Below are 15,737 nucleotides of genomic sequence, written 5' to 3' on the forward strand. Positions count from 1 at the left end.
AGCAAGATGAACAAAGGTGCGCAGATGAGAGCAGCAATTAACCAAAAGTTGATAGAAACCGGAGAAAGAGAAGGCCTCAAAGAGTTGCTGAGAGCTAAATTAATTGAATGTGGCTGGAAGGATCAGTTGAAGGCACACTGTAAAGGTAATTAAAGAAAAAGGACTAGAACACGTTACTGTTGATGACTTGGTGGCTGAAATCACACCAAAAGGCAGAGCCCTGGTACCTGACAGTGTAAAGAAGGAGCTCCTACAAAGAATAAGAACATTCCTTGCTCAGCATGCCAGCCGTTAAGATTGAATTAGATTGTGTTGTTTTGTGGTTTTATTTCTGAAAGTAAAACTTGCCATAAATTAGGAATTGATTTCCCAAAATAAAATCCTTTTTTGTATGATGGTATACAGTTTTCAGTAATGATGTATACAATTGTATTGATATTTTTCCCTAAATGTGTTATTTTAATAAATATCTCATGAATTAAAAAAAAAAAAAAGATATATGCTGAGGAAGAAAAGTATATTCAATATCCTGCTTAGGTCTTCTTTGTTTAGAAAACCTGGCTGCTTGTTCAGTCTTTTATTACACATCTCCGTAAACAAATTGGGAGAAATTTGGCTCTCTGTATTCCCTGATAAGATGTAGGAAAACTGGGATTGGGAGGACAATAATGTGGGCCAACAATTTTAGCCCAGGAAAGATATTAATAAATATTGGGCCATACATCTGCCCTATGTACCTACCTGGCACTCATTTAGATATTCCCCACAAAGACTTGGCTGTAGACAAATCCACTCCTAGGTCCATACCAACTGCCAAGTACATCAGGCAAACCACTGAGATTACTAAAACCTCCCACTTTTGGTGTATTCTTCAATACACCATCTTCCAACTGATCCCCCCATAATAAAATTCATGCAAGTGCCCCTTTAATTAAAAAATTTTTAACTGTTATAAAAGCTTCCATTTGAAAAATTTTTATGAAAGAGATTAAAAAGAAAACACTTTGCATTCCCTGATTCCAAACATTTAGTTATGAAAATGCACTTATTTCTTACCTTATCAATATATTTACACTTACAAGGATTCATCTTGCACCAGTCTTCTACATCGAAAAATTACAGCCCACAATAGACCAAATTCAAGAATTTCCTTTTATATAATGAATGTCGGCTCATCTTTCTCAGTTCTATTAAGTTGCAAATTCTGTGAAACTAGTATACTTTAAAAAGTAAGTTACAAAGTTAGCCTCAATGGAGAAAAAAATTTTTCTGGCACAAGAAAAAATTAGTGATGAAATTTGACCTTAACAAATTATTTGATGTGAATACAAAGGCCTCTGGCTTGTGAAGACTGTATTTTAGTTCCCAGCTACTGAATGAAAAGAAAAATGTATCAACTTACCAACAACTGATGCACCTCTTTCTGCAAAAGCCAGGGCATAGGCTCGGCCCAATCCTATTGAAAACAAAAGAAAAAAATCAGAAGGTTGAGCAAATGTTAGCACAATTTTTCTGGTCCACTCAACTCAATCCCTATTGCAAAGTAACTGGTGAACAATTAATTACATTACAAAGGTAGAGCTTTCATTGGTACTCTCAGCCTCTACTTCTTCACCTACTTCTACTTTCAGGGGTTGGAAAGCTTAAAACTGTATTTTCCACCTATTCTACCTACCATTTCCTATCATTCTACCTAGCTTCTAGGATGGACGCTAGATGTGAATTGGGTTCCACCATTAAACGCATTTGCATGAAATGTGGAAGGAGGGAATGAGGCAGAAGCCACCTTACTGTGACTTTTGGATGTTACTGTTGGTTAAGAAGCTGATTTCTTGAGGCTTCCTAGGTATTAAGCAGGTATAGTGGCAGCTTCTAGATCTAGCTCCCTAATTTCTGGATGGCAGCTTCCATTCTCTAGATCCCTGGGGCCAGTGGCTATTTGGGCTGTGGCAGTTCCAATGGTAGCCTCAGAGGTAGTGGCTCCCCTAATGGACCAGTTTTATACTGTTCCATAAGGAATTCCAAGAGGAACTGCCTAAAACCCAACTGCTTAAATTAAGTCCTTTCCTGTTTCAAATATCTAGTGGTTTCTATATCCTGCTCTGAACCTTGACTACATAATCACCACACACAGGAAATATTTAATTCACACTCAAAGGTATGAGGTGTAAATTTATACATCCAAAAATGGATACGTGCCCATATAAATTGTATAGGCAGAGAATATCTCAGGAAGACTATATAAGAGACAGGCAATTAGGGGTTACCTCTGGGGAACAGAATTATGTAACTAGCAACAAGGGGTGGAAAGCTTACTTCTGCATTGTTTAAATTATTTTAACATGCACACGTTTTTTTGTTTTTTTGTTTTTTTCCTTTTTGCATGGAAATTTAGTCTGCCCAGTTTTACAGAACATCCCTTACAATTGCCCAGGCCCAGGTCCTTCCCCCCAGATAAGCCTTTGATAACATTCTCCATGTCTCCCATTGTTACTGGTCAGCAGAAGGGTTTCACTTCTTCTGGTGTCAATGTGGATAATCTGAATTTCCCTGAGCAGGCTGGACACCTGAGGGGTGACCAGCACCACCAGCCTCCTGGTGGCCCTGTGGTCCCGCAATGATTGCCCCAGCACCAAGGACCCTGGCAGTAGACGTCATTGGTAGCCAGCGTGACAAACGCCTGGTCAGACACCGGCATGGTTTGAGGCCCAACGCGCCGTGGGCACCGGGCGGCCAAGTGCGCCTGGGCGCGGGGCGGGCTCGAGCAGGGCCTGGCGGAGGCGTCGTCTCCAGGCGACCCGCGCGGACTTCCAGGCCTGCGGCGCTCCGGCAGCCTCTGCCCGGGCCGGCGTCACTGCCCTGCGCCCACCACGCGTCCCCGGTGCCCTAGCGCCTCGGCCCGGGCAGCGGCGGCGGGGCTGCGCTCCGGAACCACGGCCCCGCCCCCGCTCTGCCGCCCCGGGCGCCGGTCCACGCGGCCGCCGCGCCAGGCCGGCGCCGCCTCGTGCCCCTGACGCCCCGTGCACACGTTTTTTAAAATGTAATTGAGAAATTTAATTGGTAGTTTAAATTTAATTTGAATTAATTGATAAACATGTAAACAAATATTGAGATGGCTAAATTATCAGGCTCTTCTAAAAAGAACCCAAACTATAAAGTTTTCCAAAACCAAAAGATCACCAAATAATTTATTTTAAAATTTAATCCACTCTGAATGGATGAGAGAGAACCCACCCAATATAATAACTCAAGTCTCCTCATATTTTATCAGATCTAGGCTGAAGCACTTGCTCGAAACATGAGGTTTTCAGAGAAATCAAATACTCATAACCAGAACGCAAAAAAAAAAAAAAAAGGTAACAAAGTAGAAAATCATCAGATGAAAGGAATGGGGTATGTCTCTCGTAGAGATTGATCTAAGTTAATCAGAGAATTATCTCAAAACCAAGCTATACAATTCTCTGAAAAGATATGTCAGTAATCTACTTTTACCATAAAGGCCCATGCAAACTGTACACAAATCTGTATGTAAAGTTAAAAGTGACATTCTCCTCCCTGTTTCCCTGTAACACCACTCGTCCATTAACAGGTTCGTTAAGTGTCCTCCAACGTTTTTATATCTGTGCTTACATAAACATTATTTAAATATTTTATGTGTCTTTGTCTCCCCAACTAAACTAGAAGGTCCTTGTAGGTTGAGATTATGTCATTCTTTTACATTTCCCACAATGCCCAGCACATCTTTACAGTCAAAATGCACAAAAAGTTAAAGCCAAGAGCCTCTATTTTCTCTTAATCCTCTTTTAAATCCTGTCTTAACTTTCTCCCACACAGAAGTTCATTGTCAACCGTCCTCTCTCCCCCATTTCTCTTCTGACCTTAACTTCTTTAGCACTGTCAAATATCAGTTGATTCTTTTCTCACAGTGCTTGTTCAGTGCTCTCTTCAGTGGGTTAGACTTCTCTCTGCTTCAAGCTGACAGAGCCTCTGAGATTAGCTTCCTGGACTATTTCACCTTCTAGCTTTACCAATCAAAGGAAGTCAAATGACTTCGAAACCTCTCCTGACTCCAGAATCTCCAACTACTCACACACTTCTCACTATCTCCAGAGCTACAGCTTGCTATTTTATAACCATCTCAAATTCACAATGGCCAGACTCCCTTCTTCCACGGCCCACCTCCACCACTCTCACAACTACATCCCCAGCAACTACTACAATCAGCTAATAAATACGAATTCCCGTTATACCACCCATCACGGCAAAATTGTTTCCCTTAATCCTAGACAATTCTAAACCTCTCCTTCCAGGTCTCCCATTAAACTATTCAATATTCCAAGCTAAACAACAGCACCTGAATAGTGCAAAGATATTTCTATTCATCTCTAGAACATGCGTGGGTTGGAGTCAGACTAATTCCCAGACACAGGCCTGGCAGGCATTCACGGACACCCTCCTGGGATGTTTAGCAGTGCCTCAATTCTACAGATATGTATCCTTAAATGAGAACCCCAAGACCTCAAGGACAACAGTCTTCATGAGAGGACTGGAATTAGATCTCAATCTCTCTTTCATAATGATGGCCCAGTGTAGACCTAATGACAGTCTCAACTTTACCACAAAATTATATCTGCCCCAGATCAGTATTCAAATCTAATGGCTAGTAATTATATCATAATCCAGGCTCTTTAAAATACGGATCAGTTCATGAACAGGAGGTGCTAAATTCAGAACTGTCTAGTCACAACCCATTAATACTTCACAAAATCAATTTAGTGGGTTGTAATCTGCATTTACTTAATGAAACAGAATAGAAACGTTCAAAGTGCACTGCATTTACTATGTACCGTGTCATGAGCTTGTTTCAAATATGGTGCGTGTGTGTGTGTGTGTGTGTGTGTGTGTGTGTGTATACCAGGTCCTGGTATAAAATGTATTTCATACTGTGAATCACTCACTGTCAAAAGAGGTTTAAAACATGAGTGCTTTACTTAATTATTTCCATCAAAAGCAAAGTGTAAACAAAATGTTTTCCCAAAAACATAATCATTTTAGAATAAATATAGCTACGGATAGAAAACATTTGGCCACCAATTAATACTAAAGATATTTTCTGAAAGGAAGCATGTGAATCCATTTTATAAATGGAGACGTGAAAATACGTATGAATTAACTGTCAGAATTCCACTGTTTGTGACTTCTAATAGATAATTCATATTAATTCTGCATTAGGTCCATTCTAGGTATAAGGCACTACCAGTGGGTAATCAAAGGCCCGTAAGGTCAACATCCCTGCACTTGGAGATTACAGAGATAATGGACAGGTGGGAAATAGTGTAAAACCTCACTGCAAAGCATCCGTGTGGGTATGAGTGGTTTGTCTTAAATTTTGTCCTTTAAAAATAGGGTTATTTGGGGACTTCCCTGGTGGTGCAGTGGTTAAGAATCCGCCTGCCAATGCAGGGGACACGGGTTCGAGCCCTGGTCCGGGAAGATCCCACATGCCGTGGAGCAACTAAACCTGCGCGCCTAGAGCCCGGCTCTGCGACAAGAGAAGCCACCGCAATGAGAGGCCCGCGCACCGCAACAAAGACCTGATGCAGCCATAAATAAATAAATAGAAATAAAAATAGGGTTATTTCACATAACCAATCTCCACTTGGCTTCTGAAATACAGGAAGATCTGGCTCACTTCAGAAAGGTCTCTGCTCTCTACTTCCTACTGCCCCCACCCCACTCTCATTTTATTCCTCTATCACCTGCCTGAGTCCTGCAGGCATTGGAGTTTGCAATCCGCTTGATAAACACACAAAGTCCAAAAAGGAGGACTCTTATCAGATGCCTTTTTTTAAAGAAGGTCCTCTCAAGAACTTAAAATCATCCGACAGAGGGAAAGATGATTGACTTTTCAAAGGCAAGGGGCTGACATCTCTACTCCTGCGGGGGTGATTCCAGCCCCCAGGCGGCTTTTCCGCCACGTTTAAAACACTTGACAGAGGCCTAGGGAGTCTATTAACAGGAAGAGTCGCAATCGATACGCACAGACGGGCGTCGGGATGAATTTTACCTAGTTTTGCAACCCGCAGCCGAGCCGGGCCTCTCTCCTCTCAAGATCTGAAGCCTTGAGAAGCTCCCACAGGGTTGGGGGCGGGTGGAGAAGTGGGCTGCACCAGGAGTTTCTGGCTCCCCACTCAAGGCTGGCCAGCCCCTCCTCACCATCCTCAGCCGATTAGGCGCCCGGAGAACAATCGTTGTCCGTCCTCCCACCCTCAACCCCACCGAGTCCAGTCGCTCGCTCCCCAAGCCGCCCCGCCACCGCTGCCCGCAGCCCAGATGCTGAGATCGCAGCTACAGCTGCGTGTGGATCCCGGACCGCTGGAGGACGCCGGCCCTCTAGCCTTCGCGTACTCACCTCCCCCCGCGCCGGTGACCAGTACCACCCGCCCGTCGAACCTCAACGGCGACGCCATAAGTCTAGCCTGCAGCGACACACATACACGAGGAGAACTACTGGAGTTCAGACTGCGGGACAAGGAGGACAGGAGGACAGGCTGGGGCAGGACGGCAACGACCTGCCAGTTTCTGCGGAGGAGAGAGACGCCCGAGTTTTCCAAGTGCGCCTGCGCAGCGATCCCTTGGAACTCTGGGAAATGTAGTCCAGCATGCCTCGAGTCGCGGCGAGAGCCTGCCCAAGAGGCTTGGCTTGAAAGGGCCAGTTCTGCGGCCGGAAGTAACGGGAGCTGCTGGGACCTGTGTAGTAAAATGATTGACTCCCCTAACTTCATTCATACTTTCATCCATCGTTTTGTCATTCACTCAACAAGCGTTTTCTGGATTTAGGCGAGGATGCAGCCCCTATCCTTAAGTAGCTTTCAGAAATAGCAAGGGGTAAAAAAGATTTCTTAGAATGTAATCCTTGGACCTCTTGGATGGAAACCACCTGGAAAAATGCAGAGTCCTGGGACCCCAGGCTGACCTCCTAAATGGAACTGTTACCAAACTGGTCAACTGGACCCTCACTAAAGTCCTAGCCAGGCGCCGACACCCAGGGAGGTTCTTTTTCCGCTCAGATTCGCACAGCCAATAATGAAACCTATGCTGAGACTGGAACAGCACAAGCTTTCATTAATGGCCAAAGAATGGAGAAGCGCAAATTGAGTTCGCAAATCAACTTCACAACCCAATTGGGACAGAGACACCATATGTTTAGGAGGGCCGAGGTAAAAGGGAGGGAATTGGAAAGAGTGGGAGGCATACTCACGTCTTATCTGAGAACAGGGTTGTGGTTTGGACACAGAACTGATGCAACACTCTTTTTCAGTCCTTGTATGGGCTTTTCCAGTTGTTGTCAAGGCGATCGTCACCTGTCATGGTGCTGGTGGATGGGCCCTTTAGCATGCTAACGTATTACAATGAGCGTATAATGAGGATCAAGGTCTACTGGAAGTCAAATCTTCTGTCATCTTGGGTCTAGTTGTTCTAACCAGTCCTTGCTTTTCTCTTTGCAGCTTCCTCCTGAACTTAGATAAGAACAACTGGTTTCCATTCGAGGGAGGGGCAGGGGTATGATTCTGGGGCAACAGCCTTGGTAACAGAATCTCAGGGGACAAAAAAGTGTCAACAGGTGCTCCTAAATGATTTTTGCTTTTGTATGGTGAGTACAGTCAAATGATGTAGGTTTTCTCAATTTTGACACTATTGAAATTTGGGGTCAATAATTTTTTTGTTATGTGGGGTTGTTCAGTGCATTGTAAGATGTCTAGAAACATCCCTGACCTCTACCCACTAGATGCCAGTAGCACCCCCCCCAAGTCACAAAAATCAAAATTGCCTCCAGACATTGCCAAATGTCCTCAGTTGGGGTGGGGTGGGCATAACCCCTGAAAGAGAACAACTAGTTTATACTAAGATAAACTAAGCCTCAGAAGTAACATTTTTGGAAACATAATTTTACTAGCATAAATAAACTTTAATGTTTATTTTCCAAGGTGAAAATAATGCTTTCTAAATAGTTACTAAATAGCTTCAGTGGTGTCCAATTTTCAAGCGTGAAGTTTCATTTTGGGTATTGTCATGCACTTTAACACAACTGAATTGAACATATGAATCCTCATGTGGTGTCTCAGAAATCAATATCTTAGGCAAAGAGGAATCTGAAACTTTCTGAATAATGGCTATGCTTGGTTTCCGATTAAGTCTCCATTTGTTCACACTCTCAATATACTATCTCTGTCCAAAAGACATAGTGATGATATGGGCTTCCCTAGTGGCGCAGTGGTTAAGAATCTGCATGCCAATGCAGGGGACACGGGTTCAAGCCCTGGTCCGGGAAGATCCCACAGGATGTGGAGTAACTAGGCCCGTGCGCCACAACTACTGATCCTGCGCTCTAGAGCCCACGAGCCACAACTACTGAGCCCACGTGCCGCAACTACTGAAGCCCTGGCACCTAGAGCCCGTGTTCCACAACAAGAGAAGACACCACAATGAGAAGCCCGTGCATTGCAACAAAGAGTAGCCCCTGCTCACCGCAACTAGAGAAAGCCCACGTGCAGCAATGAAGACCCAACGCAGCCAAAAATAAAATAAATTTTTAAAAATAATAAATTAAAAAAGGACATAGTGATGATAAATACAAAAAGAGAATTATAAAACTAGGATCAAACAAAAATCTTTGTATTTCCAGAGAGAAACCCAAAGCAGAGAATGGGGCTATACTCACAGACCTATCCTCACAACTTACTGGAATCCAAGTGCAGAAGCAGGAAAACATACCTGGAAGGTAAAGGTGATAAAGAAGATTGTTGCTCAGCTCTCTGAGAAGTCATCAGTTAGTGTCCTTCTGTTTATAAAAAAATTTTTTTTTAATAGCCATCCTGAAATTCTGCCTGGGGTTCAGTTGATATATAGAAAGAAACTTCCTCCATGAATGTCAGACATTCCTTATGAGATCATTTTACTTCTTCCTGAAGTTTATCCTTTAGAAAAGAGCTTCCCAGATGAGGTGTCATGAATGGGTTACAGATGTGCATGAAATATTGATATCCTCAACGCTTAGTGTGGCTGTGGAGAACAGAATGGCTAGAACCCCCTGGCTGATCTCTGGCCTGTGACCATTCTTATCTAGAGTTGACCCTTGAACAACATGAGTTTGAACTGTGCAGGACCACTTATGGGTGAATTTTTTTTCAATAGTAAATGCTACAGTACTACAAGATCTGAGGTTGGTTGAATCCATGGTGTGGCACCATGGATATGAAGGACCAACTATAAATTATATGAGGACTTTCAACTGCACAGAGGGTCAGCGCCCCAACCCCTGTGCTGTTCAAGGGGTTGTTCAACCCCTGTGTTGTTCAGCGCCCCAACCCCTGTGTACTTCTGTCAGAATACTGCAGGAATATTTTATATGTGTGATGCGATTTGAAAATATTTAGGAGTTAAAGTATTAGTACTTCTTATAAGAATCTTCATTAGCTTGCTAGGGCTGCCATAACAAATACCACAGACTACTGGCTTAAAAAACCGCAATTTATTTTCTCACAGTTGGAGAGGTTGGAAGTTTAAGATCAAGGTGTCGATTGGTTTGGTTTCCTTTGAGGCCTCTCCTAATGACTGCAGATGGCTGCCTTTCACTGTGTCTTCACATGGTCTTTTCTTGCAGCAGATACCCTGGTGTCCCTTTGTACGTCCAAATTTCCTCTTCTTACATGACACCAGTTAGATTGGATTAGGGCCCACTCTAACAGCCTCATTTTCACTTAATCTTCATTTTAAAGGCCCTATCTCTAAATACACTCACATTTTCTGGTCCTAGGGGTCAGGGTTTCAACAGAAGAATTTTGAGGGAACACAATGCAGCACCAACAGAGATTACTGTTGATAAACTCTTCCTATTTTACTTGAAAATATCTTCATTTCACCCTCAGTATTAATTGATAATTCAGTTGGATATAAAACTGTCAATCATAAACTATGATCAAGTGGGATTTATTCCAGGGATGCAAGGATTTTTCAATATCCTCAAATCAATCAATGTGATACAACACATTAACAAATTGGAGAATAAAAACCATATGATCATCTCAGAAAAGCATAAAAGCAGAAAAATCTTTTGATAAAATTCAACATCCAATCATGATAAAAAACACTTCAGAAAGGGAGAAAAAAGGGAACATACCTCAACATAATAAAGGTCATATATGACAAACCCACAGCTAACATCATACTCAATGGTGAAAAGCTGAAAGCATTTCCTCTAAGATCAGGAAGAAGACAAGTATGACCATTCTCACCATTTTTATTGAACATGGTTTTGGGAGTCCTAGCTACAGCAATCAGAGAAGAAAAAGAAATAAAAGGAATCCAAATTGGAAAAGAAGAAGTAAAACTGTCACTGTTTGCAGATGGGATGATGCTATATGTAGAACATCCTAAAGACACTGCCAGAAAACTACTAGAGCTCATCAATGAATTTGGTAAAGTTGCTGGACACAGAACAAATACACTGAAATCTGTTGCATTTCTACACACTGACAACAAAATATCAGAAAGAGAAATTAAGGAAACAATCCCATTTACCATCACATCCAAAAGAAATACAGAGGAATAAACCTAAGGAGACAAAAGACCTGTATTCTGAAAACTATAAGATGCTGATGAAAGAAATTAAAGACCCCACAAACAGATGGAAAGATATACTCTGTTCTTGAATTGGAAGAATCAATATTGTTAAAATGACCATACTACCCAAGACAATCTATAGGTTCAATGCAATCCCTATCAAATTACCAATGGCATTTTTTCACAGAACTAGAACAAAACATTTCACAATTTGTACGGAGACACAAAAGACCCCGAATAGCCAAAACAATCCTGAGAAAGAATGGAGTTGGAGGAATCATCCTCCCTGACCTCAGACCACACTACAAAGCTACAGTAATCAAAACAATAAGGTACTGGCACAAAAACAGACATACAGATCAATGGAACAGGATAGAAAGCCCAGAAATAAACCCATGCATTTATGGTCAATTAATCTATGACAAAGGAGGCAAGAATACACATTGGAGAAAAGACAGTCTCTTCAGTAAGTGGTACTGGGAAAACTGGTCATGTAAAAGAATGAAATTAGAACATTCTCTGACACCATATACAAAAATAAACTCAAAATGGATCAAAGACCTAAATGAAAGACTGGATACTATAAAACTCCTAGAGGAAAACATAGGCAGAACACTCTTTGACATAAATCGCAGCAATACTTTTTTGGATCTGTCTCCTAGAGTAATGGAAACAAAAACAGAAATAAACAAATTAAACTTAAAAGTTTTTGCACAACAAAGGAAACCATAAACAAAACGAAAAGACAGCCTACAGACTGGGAGAAAACATTTGCAAAGGATGCTACTGACACAGGATTCATTTCCAAAATATATAAGCAGCTCATACAGCTCAATATCAAAAAAACAAACAACCCAAACAAAAAATGGGAAGAAGACCCAAATAGATATTTCTCCAAAGACGACATACAGATGGCCAACAGGCACATGAAAAGATGCTCAATATTGATAATTATTAGGGAAATGCAAATCAAAACTACAATGAGGTATCACCTTACACCGGTCAGAATGGCCATCATTAAAAAGTCTACAAATAATAAATACTGGAGTGGGTGTGGAGAAAAAGGAACCCTCCTACACTGTTGGTGGGAATGTAAACTGGTGCAGCCACTGTGGAAAACAGTAGAGAGATTCCTTAAAAAAATAAAAGTTGAGTTACCATATGATCCTGCAATCCTACTCCTGGGCATATATCTGAAGAAAACTCTAATTCAAAAATATACATGTACCCCAATGTTCACAGCAGGACTATTTACAATAGCTAAGACATGGAAACAACCCAAATGTCCATCAATGGATAACTGGATAAAGAAGGTATGGTATATATATATATACAATGGAATATTACTCAACCAAAAGAGGAATGAAATAATGCCATTTGCAGCAACATGGATGGACCTAGAGAATATCATATTAAGTGAAGTAAGTCAGTCAGAGAAAGACAATCATCATATGATATGACTTATATGTGGAATCTAAAAAAATGATACAAATGAACTTACTTACAAAACAGAAATAGACTCACAGACATAGAAAGCAAACTTATGGTTACCAAACGGGATAGCAGGGGGTATGGGGGGAAGATAAATTAGGAGGTTGGGATTAACATATACACAACACTATATATAAAATAGATACACAATGAGGACCTACTGTATAGCACATGGAACTATATTCAATATCTTGTAACAACCTATAATGGAAAAGAATCTGAAAAAGAATAGATATATATACATATGTATAACTGAATCACTTTGCTGTACATCTGAAACTAACACAACATTGTAAATTAACTATACTTCAATTTTTAAAAATTGTTTAAAAAATGTCAGCTGGTGTTATATAAAGTCTAGCGTATTATATATTATGCTAGATAATATGAATATTATGCATATTATACTATATTAAAAACTTTAAATTATCTTTCACATATACATATATATTTAACATATGCTGAATATACATATTTAAGTATACTCTAGAATATATTATATATAAAATAATATACATATGAATATATATGTGTGCATGTGTATGTGTGTGTGTATGTGTGTGTGTGTGTGTGTATATATATATATATATATATATATATATATATATATATATACACACACATATATATTCCAGCATATAGTTTTAAATGGCCAGGCATTTGAAGAAACAAGACAATGTGAACAAAATCCAGGAGAAATCAAAGGTTATAAAACAGACACCAAGGGCTTCCAGATAATAGATTTCAAAATAATTATTCTTATTTGGTTCAAGGTAATAAAAAATGATTGAAAATTTAAGCCATGAATGGAAAATTTTAAATGATCTAATGGATTTTTTAAAATAATAATAAAAACATAATGACTAGATTAAGAATTTCAAAAATGTATTTATTATCAAATTACACATGATAGAATTAGTGACCTGAGATAGGTCAGATAAAATACGTGAAATAAGCACATGGAAAAAATAAAAACATGAAATACTGGAAAAACTTAAAGGTCAAAGAGATGTGTAAGAATTCCAAAGTAGAGAAGAGAGAACATGAAGAAAAAGCAATATTTGAGTAAATAATGACTGACAATTAACCAAAACTGATGAAAAATATATAAAGCATCTAATTTTAGAATATTCAGGTAAGATAAATACAAACAAAACTAAACCTGACTACATAATGGTAAAATTACAGAATATTGAAGAAAAGATGAAATCTTCTAGGTAGCCAGAAAGAAAATGTTCAAATGAACAAAAGTTTAATTTATGTTTGGTTTTTTATTTCTCTATTTTTTCCAGTTTTCCAATTATTGAGAAATAATTGACATACATCATAGTATAACTTTATGGTCTACAGCAGGATGGTTTGATTTTTTGATTTGCATATACTGTGAAGCAATTACCACAATAGGCTCAGCTCACATATAGATACAATAAAAAGAAAAAATAAGCAAAAAGGAAAAAAATGTTTCTCCTTGTTACGAGAACTCTCAGGGTTTACTCTCTTAACAACTTACCTATACAACACACAGCAGTGCTAGCTGTAGTCATCAAGTTGTACATTACATCCCTAATATTTATTTATCTAATAACTAGAAGTTTGTACCTTTTAACCACCTTCCTCCAGTTGCCCTTCCCCCCACCCTCAGCCTCTGGTAACCACAAGTCTGATCTCTTTTTCTATGAGTTTGACTTTTGTTTTTTAGATTCCACATATAAGTGAGATGACACAGTATTTGTCATTCTCTGTCTGATTTATTTCACTTAGCATAATGCCTTTAAGGTCCATACATTGTCAGAAATAGTAGAATTTCCTCATTTATCTGACTGAATAATATTCCATTTTGTGTATAGATACAACAACTGCTTTACTCATTTTATCTATCAATGTACACTTAGGTTGTTTCCATCTCTTGGCTATTGTAAATAATGCTGCTATGAATATGGGAGGGCAGATATCTTTTGAGTTAGAGTTTTCATTTTCTTTGTATATATTCCCAGAAGTATTAGAATTGCTGGGTAATATGGTAATCCATTTTTAATTTTTTGAGGATCCTCCATATTGTTTTGCAGTGGCTGTACCAATTTACAAGCCCACCAAACCCTTTCTCCTCATCCATACCAGCATTTGGTATCTCTTGTCTTTTTTATAATGGCCATTCTAACAAGTGCGAGGTGATGTCTCATTGCAGTTTTAATGCATTTCCTTAGTTACTAGTAATGTTGAGCATTTTTTCCATGTGCCTGTTGGTCTTTCTTATATCTTCTTTGAAGAAATGTCTATGCAGGTTCTTTGCCCATTTTTTCATTGTTTGGTTTTTTTGCTGCTGATTTGTGTAAGTTCTTTATATATTTTGGATATTAATCTCTAATCAGTTATAGGGTTTCATATATTTTTCCCATTCCATAGGTTGTCTTTTCACTTCGTTGATTGTTTCTTTTGCTGTGCAGAAGCTTTTTAGTTTGATGTAGTCCCACTTGTTTATTTTTGATTTTGTTGCTTGTGCTTTAAGTATCATATTCAAAAAATTACTACCAAGACCCATGTCAAGGAGCTTTATTCCAGGGATGGGGGGGAGGTGAAGTCAAGATGGCAGAGTAGGAGGATGCAGAGTTCACATCTTCTCACAATTAGGGCACCTACCAGGCTCTGGTGGGGGACCTTGGACACCTAAGGGGACGGGAGGAACCCCTGCACAACCAGGTAGGACGTGGGGGGTTGGGCAGAGGGAAGCAAAAGTGGAGGCAGGATGGGACTGGTGCTCCTGAGGGGCGGCTGGGGGAGGGGAGGGGTTCCAACACCCAGAGGGGCCCACTCACCACTAAGGGATCAGCGGGGACAGGGAGATACCTTCGGGGGATCAGAGGGGAATGTGGCCAGCATTTCCCCCACTTGCTCGGGCCCCAGCAAGCCTGCTGGGGTCCCAGGCCTGAACCTCCACCCTCTGGGGCCCCCTCCAGTCACGCATGTCCTGGGGGCATGGGAGGGAGGGGGGGAGCAGAAGTAGAGGCGAGAGAGAACCAGTACCTCAAGGGGCAGCTGGGGGAGGGGAGGGGTTCCCATGCTCGGAGGGGCCCACTCATGGTGAAGGGATCAGTGGGGATGGGGAGAGAACTTTGGGGGATCAGGGAATCAGAGGGGAATGCAGCCAGCATTTTCCCGACCTGCTCGGGCCCCGGCAAGCCTGCTGGGTCCCGGGCCTGAACCTCCACCCTCCAGGACCCCCTCCAGCCACACTGAGCCTAGGCCCAGCTGCCCCTGCCTAAGCCCCGCACCCCCATCTAACCCCCAAAGGCCTTTTCTGGCATTTTTTCTTTTTTTTTTTTTTTTTGCTGTTGTGGTTCTGTTTTGCCTTCTTGTTGTTGTTTCATTTATATTATTATTTTTTCTAATATATTTTTTATTTTTCTAACTTTATTTTATTTTTTATTCTTTGTTACTGTTCTGCTCCTTTTAGTTTGTTGCCTTCTTTTTTTTTTTTTTTTTTTTTTTTGCTGCACCCTGCAGCGTGCAGGATCTTGGTTCCCAGGACAAGGGTCAGGCCTGAGACCTGTGGTGGGAGTACTGAGTCCAAACAGCTGGACTAACAAAGAACTTCAGACCCCAGGGAATATTAATTGGTGTGAGGA

At 40.7% G+C, this 15,737-nt stretch overlaps 1 pseudogene; it reads left to right on the plus strand.

Annotated features, from left to right (window-relative positions):
• Nucleotides 1-295, plus strand: LOC130706539 (transcription and mRNA export factor ENY2-like; annotated as a pseudogene).
• The last annotated feature ends 15,442 nt before the right edge of the window (nt 296-15,737 follow it).

The sequence above is a fragment of the Balaenoptera acutorostrata genome, chromosome 2, assembly GCF_949987535.1.
Source record: "Balaenoptera acutorostrata chromosome 2, mBalAcu1.1, whole genome shotgun sequence".
Classification (NCBI taxonomy): Eukaryota; Metazoa; Chordata; class Mammalia; order Artiodactyla; family Balaenopteridae; genus Balaenoptera; species Balaenoptera acutorostrata.